Source organism: Bubalus bubalis, chromosome 4, assembly GCF_019923935.1.
Source record: "Bubalus bubalis isolate 160015118507 breed Murrah chromosome 4, NDDB_SH_1, whole genome shotgun sequence".
Lineage (NCBI taxonomy): Eukaryota > Metazoa > Chordata > Mammalia > Artiodactyla > Bovidae > Bubalus > Bubalus bubalis.
This window is the reverse complement of record NC_059160.1, coordinates 97,149,029-97,168,782: the sequence shown is the minus strand read 5'-3', so window position 1 is coordinate 97,168,782 and position 19,754 is coordinate 97,149,029. Positions and strand designations below refer to the sequence as shown.

Here is a 19,754-nt window from a genome sequence, read left to right as displayed (position 1 = left end):
TTCTATGAGAATATACACTGACAAGAGAGCTCTCGTATGACTAGTTCTCCACTGTATCCACAGTACTTGGCAGATGGGGGTATGTGGAAGGAAGGAATGGAGGAAGGAAAGGAAGAAGAGAGAGAGGGAGGGAAACGGAAGGGGGGAGATCTTAGGCTCTGACTTTTCAGTCCTTTTGTACTCACCTATATTAGGCTTCCATAATTTTCAATAAATATTTCTATTTTGTTTAACATAGACCAAATGGGTTTCTGTGATTTTTAATTAAGCAATTTCTGATAGCTGCTAATTGCTTTTAAGTAATTTTTCATTTTCCTATTCATATCACACCTTTTCTTCCAGTGAACTGCATTCTTTAATTAAACAAAACAAAGCAAACAAACAAAAGTCCTATCAGCACAGCCACTGTTATGTACTGAATATTTGTATCCTTCCTCTAAATTCATATGCTGAAATGCTTACCCCCAGTGTGATGGCATCAGGATGGCTTTTAGGAGGTACTTAGGTCATAAGGACAGAATCTTCATGAGTGGAATTAGTGTCCATACAAAATAAATCCCAGCCAACAAGAAATAGTGTATAGCACAGGGAACTCTCCTCAGTATTTTGTAATAACCTATACGAGAAAAGAATCTGGAAAGAAAAATAGATACATACAAATGTATAACTGAATCACTTTGCTATGTATCTGAAACTAACAAAACACTGTAAATCAACTATACTCCAATAAAAAATAAATACAATCAAAAAATAAAATGGATCCCACAGAGCAGTCTTGTTCCTCCTGTGATATGAGGATAGTGAAAAGACAGTAATCTATAAATCAGGAAGTGGACTCTCCCCAGATACCGAATCTGCCCATGACTTGGTCTTGGACTTTCTGCCTCTAGAACTGTGAGAAACAAATTTCTGCTGTTATAAGCCAACTAGTCTTTGGTATTCTATTATGACACCCTGGACAGACTAAGACAGCTGTCCTCCTAAAACAAACAAACAAACAAACAAAAAATCCACCAAAAGTATTTTCCTTAACCATAACCCATTGAGAAGTCTGGAACTGCAAACAAGCAGTTCAAATTAAAAGGCAATCATTTCTACTCCCCCACTACAATAAATATTAGTGACATTGGCAATAAAACTTCAGATGCTGATTATGCATGGGCCCATTTTTTACAAAAAGCTTTTAGTGGACAGTATAACTACACTGTCAAAAGAGCAATAAATCCTTAACATTAAGACCCAATTTTTTTTCATGTAAGCATATAAAGCATGCTTATTGCCCTGGTCTGTGTGAGAGTTTGGGTGAACAGTGGTGAGTAAAATAGACAAAATCCCTTCCATCATGGAGCTTACAGTCCTGGGGTGCCCTCTGAAATAACACTGTCTGAATGCCAGCCTGTATCATTTTTCTTTCAAGGAGGCAGCATTCAGACAGAAGACCTGGGTTCAAATCCTGGCTTTACAATTAGTAGCTCTGTGATCTCAGGCTAGTTCCTTGATTTCCCTGTGCCTCAGTTTCCTCTTTTGTAACACCGTCTGTTTAGGGGATTCAATGAGTAAAGCAATGAATAAAGTAAATACCAGTGTAAAGCAGTTAGATCAGTGCCTGACAAAAGAAAGCTATAGATAAGAGTTTGCCATTTATATTATTAATACAGCAAAGAACAGGACTGATTGAGGAGGCCTGTATTTGGAACACTTTATCAATACATTATACATCCACAGATGCCTGAACCCAGTTTCCTGGTAGCCAGGCCCTTTTTTTTCTCTAGACGAGAATTATGAGATTTCTTATCTGGAAAAGCTGAATGGCTCCAGAGAAAAGACCTCCAAAGAATGGCATTTGGAAGCTTCCCAGCAGTGAGCCAACTCCCTGCCAATCACCTAATCCTGCTGTCACTGGATAGGAAGCCCCACCCAGATGAGAAGCATCCCCACTCTGCTTTCTGCAGCTCATGCTTAATTATGAACAAAATGCTGCAGGTGACCAGACCTTTATAGTTGGGAGACACCAGGAAAAACAAACAGATAATAGCATCTCAGAATAAACAAAGAAAACATAGAAAGCCAAAGAGAACTTGTATCTTCTGAAAGGTTAAAAAAGATATTTCATTTATAAAAAAAAAAAAAAGCACCAAAATGCTATTTTTAAAAAAGAACAGAGAATAATAAAGAATTCTGGGAAACTTAAAAATAGGAAAATGTGCTACTTTTAAAAATTTCCATTCTTCTAAAATGGAAAATCTGATAAAATGGTTGGAAAATAAAGTATATTCCAGGCAAGAGTACTGGAGTGGGGTGCCATTGCCTTCTCCAATATATCTATATATACACATAAATACACTTAATTATCAGTCAGTCCCCTCCCCCTTCCCCAACAGCAGGATTATAGAGTCTACTTGTCTTCCCTAACCCATTTTTCTTACATGTCCCCTGCCCTGGGCTACACTGGAGGGCTCTCAGCCACTAGAAATGTCTGTAATCTTAAATCCCATGCACACAAGGCTGGCAAATGTCTAAGGAGTGAGGGAAAGAATGAGTGGTTGACAGCGGCAGTGAAGCTCCGATACCACACCTTTGCCAGGCTTCTTGGCTCAGTTCACGCTGCCTCTTCCTGAGCATTCTCTCCCCTGCTTTTCACCAAAAAAAAAGAGACCTGGCAAAGTTTTGTGAGTATGTGAACACTGGACTTGAAATCACACAGGCCTCCAGGCTCTGCTATGAAGTTTGCAGAGAGGCAAGGGTCATGTCTGCCTCTATTAGAGCATCTAATAGAACATCTATTGGCTTGCACTCCTGTGTCACCATCAGTCAAAATGGTGACATCAGCTTTTTTGAATGGCCTTTGTCAATGTTGGTTGAGAACATGCTGTATGTGAAATGATAGCTATTAGTATTAAATCAATAATGATAATTAAATAAAACACACACACAAATGTGGAACAGAAGATAAAGCTGCATAATATGAGAGGAAAATAGAATGTATAAAAGATCAATCCAAGTCAAATATTGATAGGAAATTCCAGAAAGAGAAAACAAAGGGCATTAAACTATCAAATAAAGAACTCAGGAAATGTCTTCAGAGTTTAAAGAACATTAACCTTCAGGTTGAGAGACTTTAGCACAAAAGAAAAAAGTTATACCAAAAAGCAGCAACATGAAATTCTAGAACGTCAGACATAAAGAGAATAAATGTAATCCATACCTCACAACATACACCAAAAATGATGCCAGGTAGATTAGAGACTTATATGTATAAGTCAAAAGTGAAATCTTTTAGACAAGAATACAACATAAAATCTTCATGTCCTTATAACAGAGAAGTATTTTTAAAATAAGACACGATTTAGGGCACCACAGACCATCGAATAGAGTTCTCTGTGCTATACAGTAAATGGGAATGAAATCCAAAAAAAGAGAGGATATATGTATATGTATAGCTGATTCACTTTGCCATACAGTAGAAAGTAATACTGTAAAGCAATTATACTCCAATAAAAATTAATTTAAAAAAAGACAACAAGTTCATAACTTACAAAAAGTGACACTTTGACTGCTAAATTCAAAACCTCTCAGAGGAGACTGTAGCAAAGATTGGCGCCTTGTTCACTCATCCTTTTGCCCTTTCCTCGTCTACACACAGCCAGAATGCTTTTCTCAGCCTCACCTGCAACAAGATGCGGCCGCATGACTCCATACCGGCCAGTGAAATGCATTCATTTGAAACAAGATCTCCTTCATCATTTTAAAGCTCTCTGGCTAACTGTGCTTTCAGTATTTCTGAGTTGTCAAGACATGTTTGTATAGCACTATCTTTGGGCTCAGCATGGAGGTAAGGCACAGCAGAGCAGTTAAGGACACCGTTCTGGAGCCGCTGAGCCCTGCCAGCTCCTAGCTGTGTGGCCTTAGGCAAGTTACTTCACTTCTCTGTGCCTCATCTCCCTCATTTGTCAAACGTGGGACATAATAAGGACAGGGCTACCACAAGCAGACATTGTAAAATTTCAGTAATACATAGTAAGTGTTCAAGTATCTTGACTCCTGTTACATTTTTGAAGGATTTAATCCACAATATGATTGTTAAAATGAGAGGGAAATAATCAGTGAAATAAGACTTTTTCGTTGTTTAGTAAAGCAACCGACACATAGCAAGTACTCAGTAAACATTTTCGAATTAATAAGTGAATGAATGTGAGAGTAAATAATAATGAAAATTTTACTTAGGCAGGATGGGCATGAAGCCCTCGGCATTATTCAGCAATTGTTTTCAGTGTTTCTTAGCTCCAGTTTACATTTACAGTCACTTGAGGGCTTTCTAAAAGTACCAGAGATAGAACTGCAACTCCCTCTCTTGTTCCTCAATGTCCAAATCTATAAAACGGAAATAATACTACCTCCTGCCATAGGATTGCTGAGATGATTAAACGAGTTAATAAACATGAAGAGAAGAGAAGACTATCCGGCATTTGTGCTCAGTTGCTTCAGTTATGTCAGACTCTTTGCAACCCCATGGATTTTCCTGGCAAGAACTCTGGAGTGGGTTGCCATACCCTTCTCCAGGGGATCTTCACGACCCAGGGATCAAATACCCATCTCCTGTGTCTCCTGAATTGCAGGCAGATTCTTTACCATGAAGCCACCAAGAAGCCCATCTGGCATATAGAAAGCACAATAAATTATTAGTTTTTTAATATTATTATCTTCAAAATCTTAATGCTTGAGCTTCCAATTAGGAAAGGATGATTTTGGAAAGCAGAAGGATAACCAGGCACTTTTCATAAGCCGTCTGTTTGAATTCTCTTTTCAAAACAATAAATAGGTAACGCTGTGTCCAATTTGTAGATGGAGACAGAGGCTGCAAGCCTTATGGCTATTCTGTGCTTGTCAGGCACATTCTCATTCTATAGGACAATACAAGTACTTTCCCTTTCAGAGAGGACCTCCCTGTTTACTGAAACCATTAATCCCATGGACACAATTCCATTATAATGTGCTAAAGATCATTGAAGCTGCTCACCCTGCTAAATGGCACTGTAATCAAGCTGTCAAGGAGGCTTGGAAACCCAAAGACTGCTATTAAATCATCCCTCTGGCCCCTTGTTGCCAGGGAAAGTAATCTCAATTCCTTTAACCTTTCCTCATAGGTGTTATTTTCCTAGCGCTTAGTCATTGTCCCTTTCCTCTGCAGTCCTAACCTCAGAGGGACATAAGAGAGACTGCCTTGGATGGGCCTGTTACCTTACATGCTCCACCTCTCTCCCTGGCTCTTTTTGGCAACCCTGGTTAATATCATCAGAGATTTGTCTAATTTTCTTATCTTTTTTAAAGCTTTCTTGCCATCGTTGATCCCATTTAATTTTGTCTATTTTATCGATGGCCATCCCTTTTAAAAAATTATTGTAGTGTAATTTACATATAGTAAACTTCACTCCTTTTAGGGTATAATCCTATGAGTCTTAACAAATGCATACAATGATATAATGATGACCATGAAGATACAGAACATCTCAACCATCTCAAAAAGTTCCCTTACAGTTCTTTGTTTTCCCCTTCAGTCCCTGGCAACTACTATCTCTTTTCTGTCTTTGTAGTTTTGCCTTTTCTTGAATGTCATAAAAATGGAATCAGCTGGTATGCTTTTGAGCATTTTGAGTCTGGACTGTTTCACTTAGCATAATGCATTTGAGATCCATCCATATCCTTGCATGTATCACAAGTTACTTCCTTTTTTTCACTCAGTGGGGTTCCATTATTTGGGTGGACTATAGTTTGTTTATCCATTCACCAGTAGAAGGATAGGATTGTTTCTAGATTTTGGTGCTTATGAATAATGCTGCTGTAAACATTGTATACAGGCTTTTGTATGAACATAAGTTTTCGGTTCATTTAGGGTAGCACCTAAAAGTGGGATTACTGAGTCATATGGTGTATTTAAATTTTATAAGATATTGCCAAACTATTTTCTAAAATGGCTATATCCTTTTGCAATTCTCACCAAGAATGGACAAGGGTTCAAATTACTATGCATCCTCATCAGTACTTGCTATTGTCAAGTTTTATTTTATTTTATTATTTTAGCCACTCTTTTATATGTGTAGCTTCCCATTGTGGTTTTAATTTGCATTTCTCTAACAATGCTGGATCATGGAAAAAGGAAGAGAGTTTCAGAAAAACACTATTTCTGCTTTATTGACTATGCCAAAGCCTTTGAGTGTGTGGATCACAATAAACTGTGGAAAATTCTGAAAGAGATGGGAATATCAGACCACCTGACCTGCCTCTTGAGAAACCTGTATGCAGGTCAGGAAGCAACAGTTAGAACTGGACATGGAAGAACCGACTGGTTCCAAATAGGAAAAGGAGTATGTCAAGGCTGTGTATTGTCACCCTGCTTATTTAACTTACATGCAGAGTACATCATGAGAAACGCTGGGCTGGAAGAAGCACAAGCTGGTCTCAGATATGCAAATGACACCACCCTAATGGCAGAAAGTGAAGAGAAACTAAAGAGCCTCTTGATGAAAGTGAAAGAGGAGAGTGAAAACGTTGGCTTAAAGCTCAACATTCAGAAAACTAAGATCATGGCATCTGGTGCCATCACTTCATGGCAAATAGATGAGGAAACAGTGGAAACAGTCTCAGACTTTATTTTTCTGGGCTCCAAAATCACTGCAGATGGTGATTGCAGCCATGAAATTAAAAGGTGCTTACTCCTTGGAAGGAAAGTTATGACCAACCTAGATAGCATATTCAAAAGCAGAGACATTACTTTGCCCACAAAGGTCCGTCTAGTCAAGGCTATGGTTTTTCCAGTGGTCATTTATGGATGTGAGAGTTGGACTGTGAAGAAAGCTGAGCATCGAAGAATTGATGTTTTTGAACTGTGGTGTTGGAGAAGACTCTTGAGAGTCCCTTGGACTTCGAGGAAATCCAACCAGTCCATTCTGAAGAAGATCAGCCCTGGGATTTTTTTGGAAGGAATGATGCTAAAGCTGAAACTCCAATACTTTGGCCACCTCATGCGAAGAGTTGACTCATTGGAAAAGACTCTGATGCTGGCAGGGATTGGGGGCAGGAGGAGAAAGGGATGACAGAGGATGAGATGGCTGGATGGCATCACTTGACTCGATGGACGTGAGTCTGAGTGAACTCCAGGAGTTGGTGATGGACAGGGAGGCCTGGCGTGCTGCGGTTCATGTGGTCCAAAGAGTTGGACACGACTGAGCGGCTGAACTGAGCTGAACTGAACAATGGTGAGCATCCTCTCATGTGTTTATTAGGTATTTATATTTTTTTAAAGTTTCTTTTCAGGTTATTTGTCCATTTTTATATTGAGTTTTTTCCTTAGTTCTGAGTTTTGAAAATTCTTATATAAGTCCTAAATCAGATGTTGATTTCCTGCTTATTTTTTTTATCCTCCCAAGGGGCAATATCAGATATTTCAGAAATGAGCATAGCGATGGTCCTTAGCCCACAGCCAGTTGTCACGAGGGAAGCAGATATTTATAGAAGAAGACAGGAAAGGCCTTGATTATATAGTAATGTTCTCCTCATCTTATTGTATACAATTTAGAACAATATGGAGGGTCTAAGGTCAAAGAGAAGAAATACAAAACAACACAAGTTTTCCAAAAGTGGGTCAAAGCCAGTAAAACAAGAATTAGTTTGGTAGTAGTTTCACTTTGAGACTGGACCAGGAGTTGCCATTTTCATTCTTCCCTTTCTCTTAAGAGTAAGAATTCCCCCTAACTTCCTGCATCTCCAGCTCCAAAGGACCCATCTAACTGGCTGAGCACTTGAGCCAGAATCAGAGAAGGTGAAGAGATTGGTCCTGAGAGAAGGGAACCATAGAAGAAGGAGAGGAAGAGGAGTGCCCTGGTGCCTCAGGGGGATTCAGTGTGTACTAAGCAGTGGCTTTCCGTACTGAAACATCATCTAGACTCCTGCAGCATGTTTAACCAATAGAAGTCTTTCTAGGAGGGAAGGCTGAGAGGTGGTAATCTACTTGGGACTGCTGAAAATCAGGAACGGTGTGAAGCTATGTTTGCAAATACCAATTCTCCATATGAAAGAAGAGAGCAAAGATGAAGCTCTCTACTAAAGGACTATAAGATCCCACATCCTAGCCAGGACAGAGTTAGAAAGAGTGAGTCCACCTCCCTATCTGTGTTTCCACTACTCATCTTTCTCTAAGGAAAGATAGATAGATAATAAATAGGCAAATAATCATTGGCTTTTAACTCTAACCAAATAATCATGGAATCTGGTCCCATCACTTCATGACAAATAGATGGGGAAACAATGGAAACAGTGACAGACTTTATTTGGGGGGGCTCCAAAATCACTGCAGATGGTGACTGCAGCCATGAAATTAAAAGACACTTGCTCCTTGGAAGAAAAGCTGTGACAAACCTAGACAGGTTAAAAAGCAGAGCCATTACTTTGCCAACAGAAGTCTATCTAGCCAAAGCTATGGTTTTTCCAGTCAGTCAGTTCAGTTGCTCAGTCATGTCTGACTCTTTGTGACCCCATGAATCGCAGCACGCCAGGCCTCCCTGTCCATCACCAGTAGTCATGTACAAATGTGAGAGTTGGACCATAAAGAAAGCTGAGCACCAAAAAATTGATGCTTTTGAACTGTGGTGTTAGAGAAGACTCTTGAGAGTCTCTTGGATTGCAAGGAGATCCAACCAGTACATCCTAAAGAAAATCAGTCCTGAATACTCATTGGAAGAACTGATGATGAAGCTGAAGCTCCAATACTTTGGCCAACTGACGCAAAGAACTGATTCATTGGAAAAGACCCTGATGCTGGGAAAGATTGAAGGCAGGAGGAAAAGGGGATGACAGAGGATGAAATAGTTGGATGGCATCACTGACTCGATGGACGTGAGTTTGAGAAAGCTCCAGGAGTTGGTGATGGATAAGGAAGCCTGGCGTGCTGCGGTCCTTGGGGTCACAAAGAGTCAGACACGACTGAGCGACTGAACTGAACTGAACTGAATAATCCTAGAATTTCTGATTCTGGTATTACTTACTTGACTCTGAGAATATGTTATGATTCTGAAGCACTCATAGCATCTAAGAAATGAAAAGACTTCAAATTGCCTGACTTTTCTATGGTAAACTTCACTAGTCAATCTATTTACATTTTCTTTCTCTTATGTCACAGTAGACAGTTAACTGGAGGAATCAACCTGCCTGACTTCAGACTATACTACAAAGCTACAGTTATCAAGACAGTATAGTACTGGCAAAAGGACAGAAATATAGATCAAGGGAACAAAGTAGAAAGCCCAGAGATGAATCCACACGTCTATGGACAGCTTATCTTTAACAAAGGAGGCAAAAATATACAATGGAGAAAAGACAATCTCTTTAACAAGTGGTGCTGGGAAAACTGGGCAACCACCTGTAAAAGAAGGAAACTAGAGCACTTTCTAACACCATACACGAAATAAACTCAAAATAGATTAAAGATCTAAATGTAAGACCAAAAACTATAAAACTCTTAGAGGAAAACATAGGCAGAACACTCTCTGACATAAATCACAGCAAGATCCTCTATGACCCACCTCCCAGAGTTATGGAAATAAAAGCACAAATAAACAATTGGGACCTAATTATACTTAAAAACTTTTGCACAACAAAGGAAGCTATAAGTAAGGTGAAAAGACAGCGTTCAGAATGGAAGAAAATAGTAGCAAATGAAACAACTGACAAAGAATTAATCCCCCCCCCAAATATACAAGCAGCTCATGCAGTTCAACACCAGAAAAATAAATGACCCAGTCATAAAATGGGCCAAAGAACTAAATAGACATTTCTCCAAAGAAGACATACAGATGGCTAACAAACACATGAAAAGATGCTCAACATCATTATCAGAGAAATGCAAATCAAAACCACAAGGTACCATCTCACACTAGTCAGAATAGCTGCCATCAAAAAGTCTACAAACAATAAACGCTGGAGAGGGTGTGGAGAAAAGGGAACCTCTTACACTGTTGGTGGGAATGCAAACTAGTATAGCTTAGTTTGGATATTCCTTAAAAAACTGGAAATAGAACTGCCATATGATCCAGCAATCCCACTGCTGGGCATATACACTGAGGAAACCAGAACTGAAAGAGTCATGTGTACCTGCCCCAGTATTCACTGCAGCACTGTTTACAATAGCTAGGACATGGAAGCAACCTAGATGTCCATTGGCAGACGAATGGATAAGAAAGTGGTGGTACGTATACACAATCGAATATCACTCAGCTATTAAAAGAATGCATTTGAGTCAGTTCTAATGAGGTGGATGAAACTGGAGCCTATTACACAGAGTGAAGTAAGTCATAAAGAAAAACACCAATACAGTATATTAATGCATATAAATGGAATTCAGAAAGACGGCAATGATAACCCTATATGCAAGATAGCAAGAGATACAGATGTAAAGAACAGACTTTTGGACTCCGTGGGAGAAGGTGAGGGTGGGGTGATTTGAGAGAATAGCATTGAAACAAGTATATTACCATATGTGAAATAGATGACTGGTCCAAGTTTGATCCATGAAACAGGGCACTCAAAGCCAGTGCACTGGGACAACCCAGAGGGATAGGATGGAGAGGGAGGTGGGAGGTGGTTTGGGACGTGGGGATACATGTACACCTGTGGCTGACTCATGTCAATGTATGGCAAAAACCACCACAATATTGTAAAGTAATTAGCCTCCAACTAAAATAAATTAATCAAAATTTTAAAAAATAGACAGTTAAGCCTGAAGTACAGAAGTATGAATTCCTGTGGCACAAATGATACCAAACATGTTCCAATAAATCATGAAATGCCTGACCTCTACAGCTCTTCTGTTGACCCCTACATTTTGATTGAGAATTTTCTTAATTGTCTGCATTTCCATAGGTCTGTTCCACATCATGGTACCCTGTGTAAGATGAGTGGTTCTGAAAATACATCATCATGGATCATTGGTTATAATGAGAAGTAGATTAACCCAGGGGCATGCCATGAAATGACCTGCCAAAAGTACAGTTGACAAAGTCTTCATCAGTCAGTACTGATATAAATACCATCCTCCTCAGAGGATCATTTGCAATGTGTCTCTCAGAGCTAAATCAGTACTCTAATTGCAACATCAGTTATGGGCTCAGCTCAATGATGAGAGGGGCAAAGATATGAGGATGTTCTCAGCTGAAGCTATTTATACATGACACGTGGTCCTTAATTATCTGGTAGGGAGGGGATGAGAAGAGGCAGAAAGTTGACATGACTAAAAACTGAATCCCCTCCCCGCTTTTTGTACCATTCCAGCAAGAGTGAAAATTCTAGGCACTTCCTTTCTGAGAGAAAAAGGTAAGAAACTTCAAAAATCTTATGAGAATACAGTCTACCCAGTTGTCAACTGGCATTTCACAGCTAATAACCTTGTTTACTGTGTGAGTTCAAAACTTTAACAGACTGTGGGAAAGAAAATTCACGTTATTAACATATGGCCCAAATTAAATAAGCAGTCTTGGTAGAATCACCTTTTTTCCTTAAAAGTAGAATAAAGTTGTAGATAAGAAAACTGATTTGGTTATTTCAGAATTTTGGTCAATAAAAAAATCCAAACTTCAATACAAAAACTTTATAGAACATAATTACAAACATTAATCACATATTCATTAACTGATATATTAAATACCAAAGATTCAAAATATAGTACAGGAAGGATATCAAATATATGTTATATTTGAGGAGAAATAGTTATAATAGTGATTTTACATATTTAGTGCTTCTTATGTATCAGACACTGTGTGCTAAGAATCCTACCTGTTCAGTTCAGTTCTGTTAAGTCGCTCAGTCATGTTTGGCTCTTTGCGACCCCATGGACTGTAGCACACCAGGCTTCCCTGTCCATTACCTACTCCCAGAGCTGGCTCAAACTCATGTCCATTGAGTCGGTGATGCCCCAATCATCTCATTCCCTGTAGTCCCCTTATCCTCCTGCCTTCAATCTCTACCAGCATCAGTGTCTTTTCAAATGAGTCAGTTCTTCGTATCAGGTGGCCAAAGGATTGGAGTTTCAGCTTCAGCGTCAGTCCATCTATGAATATTCAGGACTCATTTCCTTTAGGACTGACTGGTTGGATCTCCTTGCAGTCCAAGGGACTCTCAATAGTCTTCTCCAACACCACAGTTCAAAAGCATCAATTCTTCAGCACTCAGCTTTCTTTATGGTCCAACTCTCACAACTATACATGACTACTGGAAAAACCATAGCTTTGACTAGATGGACCTTTATTGGTAAAGTAATGTCTCTGCTTTTTAATGGCTTCCCTGGTAGCTCAGCTGGTAAAGAATCCACCTGCAATGCAGGAGACCTTGATCCAATTCCTGGGTTGGGAAGTTGCCCAGGAGAACGGATAGGCTACCCATTCCTGTATTCTTGGGCTTCCCTGGTGGCTCAACTGGTAAAGAATCAGCTTGCAGTGCAGGAGACCTAGGTTCAGTCCCTGGTTTGGAAAGATCCCCTGAAGAAGGGAAAGCCTACCAACTCCAGTATTCTGGCCTGAAGAATTCCATGAATTGTATAGTCCCTGGTGTCACAAACAGTCGGACATGACTGAGTGACTTTCACTTCACTGCTTTTTAACCTGTCTAGGTTTGTCATAGCTTTTCTTCCAAGGAGCAAATGTCTTTTAATTTCATGGCTGCAGTCATCATCTGCAGTGATTTTGGAGTCAAGAAAATAAAGTCTGTCACTGTTTCCATTGTTTCCTCATCTATTTGCCATGAAGTGATGGGACTCGATGCCATGATCTTCATTTTTTGAATGCTGAGTTTTAAGCCAGCTTTTTCACTCTCCTCTTTCACTTTCATCGAGAAAGTCTTTAGTTCCTCTTCGTTTTCTGCCATAAGGGTGGTGTCATCTGTATATCTGAGGTTATTGATATTTCTCCCTGCAGTCCTGATTCCAGCTTGTGTTTCATCCAGTCTGGCATTTTGCATGATGTACTCTGTATATAAGTTAAATAAGCAAGATGACAGTATATAGCCTTGACATACTCCTTTCCCAATTTGGAACCAGTCTGTTGTTGTATGTCTGGTTCTAACTGTTGCTTCTTGACCTGCATACAGATTTCTCAGGAGGCAGTTAAGGTGGTCTTAGTTAGTTCAGTCGCTCAGTCGTGTCTGACTCTTTGTGACCCCATGAATCGTAGCACGCCAGGCCTCCCTGTCCATCACCAACTCCTGGAGTTCACTCAAACTCACGTCCATTGAGCCGGTGATGCCATCCAGCCTTCTCATCCTCTGTCGTCCCCTTTTCCTCCTGCCCCCAATCCCTGCCAGCATCAGAGTCTTTTCCAATGAGTCAACTCTTCACATGAGGTGGCCAAAGTATTGGAGTTTTAGCTTTAGCATCAGTCCTTCCAAAGAAATCCCAGGGCTGATCTCCTTTAGAACAGACTGGTTGGATCTCCTTGCAATCCAAAGGAATCTCAAGAGTCTTCTCCAACACCACAGTTCAAAAGCATCAATTTTTCGACGCTCAGCTTTCTTCACAGTCCAACTCTCACATCCATACATGACTACTGGAAAAACCATAGCCTTGACTAGACGGACCTTTGTTGGCAAAGTAGTATCTCTGCTTTTCAATATGATATCTAGGTTGTTCATAATTTTCCTTCCAAGGAGTAAGCATCTTTTAATTTCATGGCTGCAATCACCATCTGCAGTGATTTTGGAGCCCCCCAAAATAAAGTCTGACACTGTTTCCACTGTTTCCCCATCTATTTTCCATGAAGTGATGGGACCAGATGCCATGATCTTCATTTTCTGAATGTTGAGTTTTTTTTTTAAGCCAACTTTTTCACTCTCCTCTTTCACTTTCATCAAGAGGCTTTTTAGTTCCTCTTCACTTTCTGCCATAAGGGTGGTGTCATCTGCATATCTGAGGTTATTGATATTTCCCCCGGCAATCTTAATTCCAGATTGTGCTTCTTCCAGCCCAGTGTTTCTCATGATGTATTCCGCATATAAGTTAAATAAGCAGGGTGACAATACACAGTCTTGACATACTCCTTTTCCTATTTGGAACCAGTCTGTTGTTCCATATCCAGTTCTAACTGTTGCTTCCTGAACCTGCATATAGGTTTCTGAAGAGGCAGGTCAGGTGGTCTGGTATTTCCATCTCTTTCAGAATTTTCCACAGTTTATTGTGATCCACACAGTCAAAGGCTTTGGCACAGTCAACAATGCAGAAATAGATGTTTTTCTGGAACTCTCCTGCTTTTTCCATGATCCAGCAGATGTTGGCAATTTGATCTCTGGTTCCTCTGCCTTTTCTAAAACCAGCTTGAACATCTGGAAGTTCACGGTTCACATATTGCTGAAGCCTGACTTGGAGGATTTTGAGCATTACTTTACTGGTGTGTGAGATGAGTGCAATTGTGCAGTAGTTTGAGCATTCTTTGGCATTGCCTTTCTTGGGATTGGAATGAAAACGGACATTTTCCAGTCCTGTGGCCACTGCTGAGTTTTCCAAATTTGCTGGCATATTGAGTGCAGCACTTTCACAGCATCATCTTTCAGGATTTGAAATAGTTCCACTGGAATTCCATCACCTCCACTAGCTTTGTTTGTAGTGATGCTTTCTAAGGCCCACTTGACTTCACATTCCAGGATGTCTGGCTTTAGGTGAGTGATCACACCATCGTGATTATCTTGGTCATGAAGATCTTTTTTGTACAGTTTTTCTGTGTATTCTTGCCACCTCTTCTTAATATCTTCCAGAAGGTGGTCTTACCCTGCCTGTAATAGCTCAATTAATTCTTTCAACAGCTCCATAAGAGAAATATTATCCACATGTCACTGATAAGGAAAATATGGCTCAGAAGATTAGTTAGTGCAAGTCAAATACCATTTAAGTAGAACTGTGAAAATTCAAATTCTATCAGACTTCAAAGCCTTTACTCTAAAACACTACTCTTTATTCTACATATTTGTATCAACCTCATAGCTTATCGTACTACTATATCCTGCTTCTCTATAGTCTCAATTGACCTCTTTATGATCTTTCAAGGTAACTACTCTGTCTCATCTCTCCTTCATGCATCTTTAAGCTGTGCATTCACTGTGAACAGTTCGCATTTCTGCTTATTTCTCATCTCAAATCTATACAATAATGAGATCATGATTGGTTCAGCTTTTCCCTTTCTGAGTAAAGACGTGCCGCAAGCACCCTTAAAACGAACACAGTGCTTGTCCATGGTCACGTAGCTGGTCTTGTTCCAATTAGCTGCTGACTGGTAGGGAGAGGGCAGGAGAGGAGGGGAGCCCCACCCAGTTATTTGGAACCATGAGTGGGTCAGTTCCCCTTGGCAGAGGCTACAGAAACTGGTATTGGGGTGAGTAATACAAACATGGTGAAGGAATTCTGAATATATCACTGTGAAGAATTTTCTTTCCTAAATTTTCCTTATCTGACTAAAAGCAGAGACTCCCAAAAGAATTATACTGTCATAAATGCCCTCCAGGAATCCAAGAAGGATTGACTTCTATCACTGGAGATAGTACTAGAATAAGAAGTCACCTAAATAGATATTGTCATTAAACTACTACCTAACCTCATAAAGGTTCCTTTATCTTCCCCAGAGTCATTTGGTCTTCCCATAAGTGCCCCTTTCCCCCTTCTCTTCCCTTGCTATGTTGGTATTCATGCTTGCGCACAGTTGTTCAGTCGTGTCCGACTCTTTGTGACTTCATGGATTATAGCCCCCCAGGCTTCTCTATCCATGGGATTTTCCAGGCAAGAATACTGGAGCGGGTTGCCATTTCCTACTCCAGGAGATCTTTCTGACCCAGGGGTTGAACCCGAGTCTCTTGCATTTCCTGCATTGGCAGGGGGGTTCTTTACCACTGCACCACCTGGGACACCCATTATGATGATATATAAGCCCCGGATTCTAGTCACTTCTTGAGTTACATTTTTCTGTGAATTCCCATGTACATAACATGAATAAAAGATCTTTTTTTCTCCGTCTTTTGACAGTTAAATTCTTAGGACCCTCAAAGATAGAAACTAAGAAGGTAAAGGGAAATGATTTTCTTCCTCCACAAAGAAATAATTTGAAACTGGAACAGGGGAAGAGGGCAGGGCAAACTTTGAAAGAATGACATAGCCTGAGGACATGACATAAACTGGTTAGGATCAAATGGGGCCAAGATGACTTAGAAAAGTTGACTTCCACTAGACACTGAGCTTCAGTTTATGCTCATTGTAACACATCAGCATGCTATAAATGACATACCCACAGGCACCATGACAGTTCCAAGGCTGACCATAAAGGTCAAAAAGTGGGCAGTGGCCTCATTTCTGGAAATCCGCACTTCTTCCCCCAAATAGCTGGAATACTCCTCTACTCATTAGCCTATGAAATTACCCACTTCTATAAAAACTGACAATCCCATATCCTGGTACCACTCTGGCCTTCTAAGATGGTTCGCACTCTGTGGAGTGTGTTTTTCGCTAAATAAATCCACTTCTTACCTATCACTGTGTCTCTCACTGAACTCTTTCTTTGATTAAATATCAAGAACTTAGCATTGAGTCCTGAGGCCAGGTTTGTGATCTCAGTTAAAAGACAATGGGTTCAAGTCCCAGTCTGGGTTGCCTGGTTTCAAAACCATCAAAAATTGTACTGTGAAAGAGTATTTAATGACATGAGAAAAGACCACTATCTGTCAAGTTAGAAAATAAGGTTACCAAGCCCAAATGAAGAGTCAGGTCTTATTTTTGTAAAGATATAGGTTTGTATACATGCACTGGGATTCCGTGGTGGCTCAGCCATAAAGAACCCACCTGCCAATGCAGGAGACACAGGAAATGCAGCTTCAATCCCTGAGTTGGGAAGGTCCCCTGGAGGAGGGCATGGCAGCCCACCCCAGTGTTCTTCCCTGGAGGATCCCATAAACAGAGGAGCCTGGCGGGCTACAGTCCATAGGGTCACAACCTGGACATGGCTGAAATGACTTAGCACACACACACATGACTTGAAAGTCTAAAAGATGTTCATTAAATTAACAACTATTACCTTGAGGTCTAGGAGCAATTTAAACTTTTCTTTTCATTCCATTTTGTAATATTCAAACATGTAAACCTGTATGCCACATGGTTCAGTCCAAAAAAAAAAAAGTAATATAAATTTATTAATTTAAAAAGTAATATAAATTAATAAATTTATATTACTTTTTTTTTTTTTTGGACTGAACCATGTGGCATGTGGAACCTTAGTTTTCTGACCAAGGATCAAACCCATGTTCCCTGCAGGGGAAGTGTGGAATCTTAACCTCTGAACTGCCAGGGAAGTCCCTATATTCCTTTCTATATTGAAAAACATTCAATTATTTTCTTTTTGCAAAAGTAAGAATCTAAATATTCCATTTGTAGAAGCTATATTATCTTTTAAACTTATCCTAAACAAATACTTGAGAAGAAATTCCCTGAAGAAGAAAATGGCAACCTACTCCAGTCTTCTTGCATGGGAAATCCCATGGACAGAGAAGTCTGGCTGGCTACAGTCCTGGCGGGCTAGAGTTGGACACGACTTACTGACTAACCCACCACAAAAAAGTACAGATGAAATTAAAAATTTAGCTGTGAAAATATTCATTGTCATATCAGGAAAATAAAATTTCAAAGAAAAAAGTCCAATAATAACATAGAAAACAATAATTAAATGACATCCAAATGTGGATATTTTGTGATCATTAACATTATTTCATGAGAAAAGATATGACATGCAAATGCATGTCTCAATACAATTTACTATTGGGAAAAAACAAGTTACAAAAATATAAATTATAATGTGACACTATTTTCTTGTTCAAAATTACACAAAATGCATTTATACCTAGAAAATAACCTGGAAGAATCAACAAAAAGGGGTGGGATTACAGATGGTTTTAATTTTCTCACTTTTAGATCTATAATTTTTAAATTATCCCACAATGAACCTGTATTACAAATGTAATTTTATAAATAAGAGTTGGGGTTTTTGGTCTTATTGGGGGTTTCTATTTTGTTTACTGTAAATATCGATGGCTCTGACTGAGATTTAGGACTTTTCCTCACTCTTTGCCATCTCATTTGACACCACTTGGAGAAAAGTATTATTTGTTAAGATTTTATAGTCATGACATGAAATAGACTAGACTAATAAATGTTTATGTTTTAACACAGAAGGTAGAGGCAATTTCTCAATCACCATATTGAGTCTCTTAATGAATGTTCATTTATTCATCACTGAGTGGCAGATAGTTCCCAGAGATTGGTTTTATTCTAGTAACGCCTCTACAGAAGCCTGTGCTCCTCACAGCCATGGTAGCAAAAATTCTTTGAGAATTCCTATTTGCAAACTTGGCAGGGTGCTAGAAAGCAATGGAAACACAGATAGATACACACTCTAATGCAGAACATTATTTCACAGTAGCTGTGATCTTTGTAAAAATGATTGTGTTCTCAAAAAATTAAAAATAGAATTGTGATCCAGCAATTTCATTTCTGGGTATGTATTCAAAGTAATTGAAAGCAGGGACTAGAACAGATATTTCTGCATTCATGTTCATAGTAGCATTACTCATGATAAACAGTAGAAGAAATCCAAGTGCTTACCCACTGATGAATGTACAAGCATGTGCGTGGTGAAAAATGTATTTCATACTGTGTGGGTCATGATCAAAAATATTCAAAACCCTTGTGTTAAATTCTATGTTCATTTATGGAGGTTTTAAAAAATAGAATAATTAATTAATTTGTATTAATATATGTCTAATAGTAATCAGCAAAGCCAGAAAACATGTGGCACGCAAGTCTTAGAGCTCCTACTTTATTATGGGCCTTTTCAGAAGCATATTTCTTTCCAAATTCACTCCAATACCTCCACAGTCTCTATAGGATTTCCAACTCTCTTTCCTTTGTTTTAATCACATGTAGATATATACTAGACCTAAGTATCCTTGAAATCTAGGTAGGAAAGGATATGTTCAGTCAACAAACAGTAGATTTCTTTACTATTTTAATCTACTTAAGTAAACAAAGAATTTTCTTGTCTCTCTAGCACTTTTTTTTAATTAATTTATTTTAATTGGAGGCTAATTACAATATTGTAGTGGGTTTTGCCATATATTGACATGAATCAGCCATGGGTGTACATATGTTCCCCATCCTGAACCCCCCTCCCCCCTGTCTCCCCATCCCATCCCTTAGGGTCATCCCAGTGCACCTCTCTAGCACTTTAAATGTTCATGCTTAATTGTTGATGTGCCTATGAAAATCTTATCTTCTCAATTTCTTGATCCTGCTCAAGAGTCAAGAAGAGGCCCAGTGGGGATGGTGTTGGAGGTCAGCCCAGGATGAAGTGGACAGCCAATTGACAGCAAGCGGAACTATGGACAAACACATCAACAGATCTGGTTTTCCAAGAAAAGCTAGACATTTCTATTTTTATGAGAAATCTGTTATTAAATGTTGGCAATTAATTCAAAATAATTCTAAAACTTTGAAGGAAAAATAAAATGTGTCTGCAAGCAGCCCAGTTTGTGACCTCTTCTTCCAGAAGTCTGCTAGATAAGACAACAATAACTATCCTTCAGAGCCCCCATGACTTCACCCCATTCTAACCTTCACCCCTCACTCACCCCCAAATTAACTGTTCTCTGATCTGAGTTACTAACACAATTTGTGTGTATCTTTGCCATAGTGC

General features: G+C 39.3%; 1 long non-coding RNA gene across 1 annotated transcript in view; it reads left to right on the top strand.

Annotated features, from left to right (window-relative positions):
• Window positions 1–19,489, top strand: part of LOC112584626 — a 67,815-nt gene extending 48,326 nt beyond the window's left edge. The window contains exon 3 of the long non-coding RNA XR_006640967.1: window positions 19,359–19,489. This is a non-coding gene — a long non-coding RNA (uncharacterized LOC112584626). The remainder of the gene's footprint in view (window positions 1–19,358) is intronic.
• Window positions 19,490–19,754: the final 265 nt, after the last annotated feature.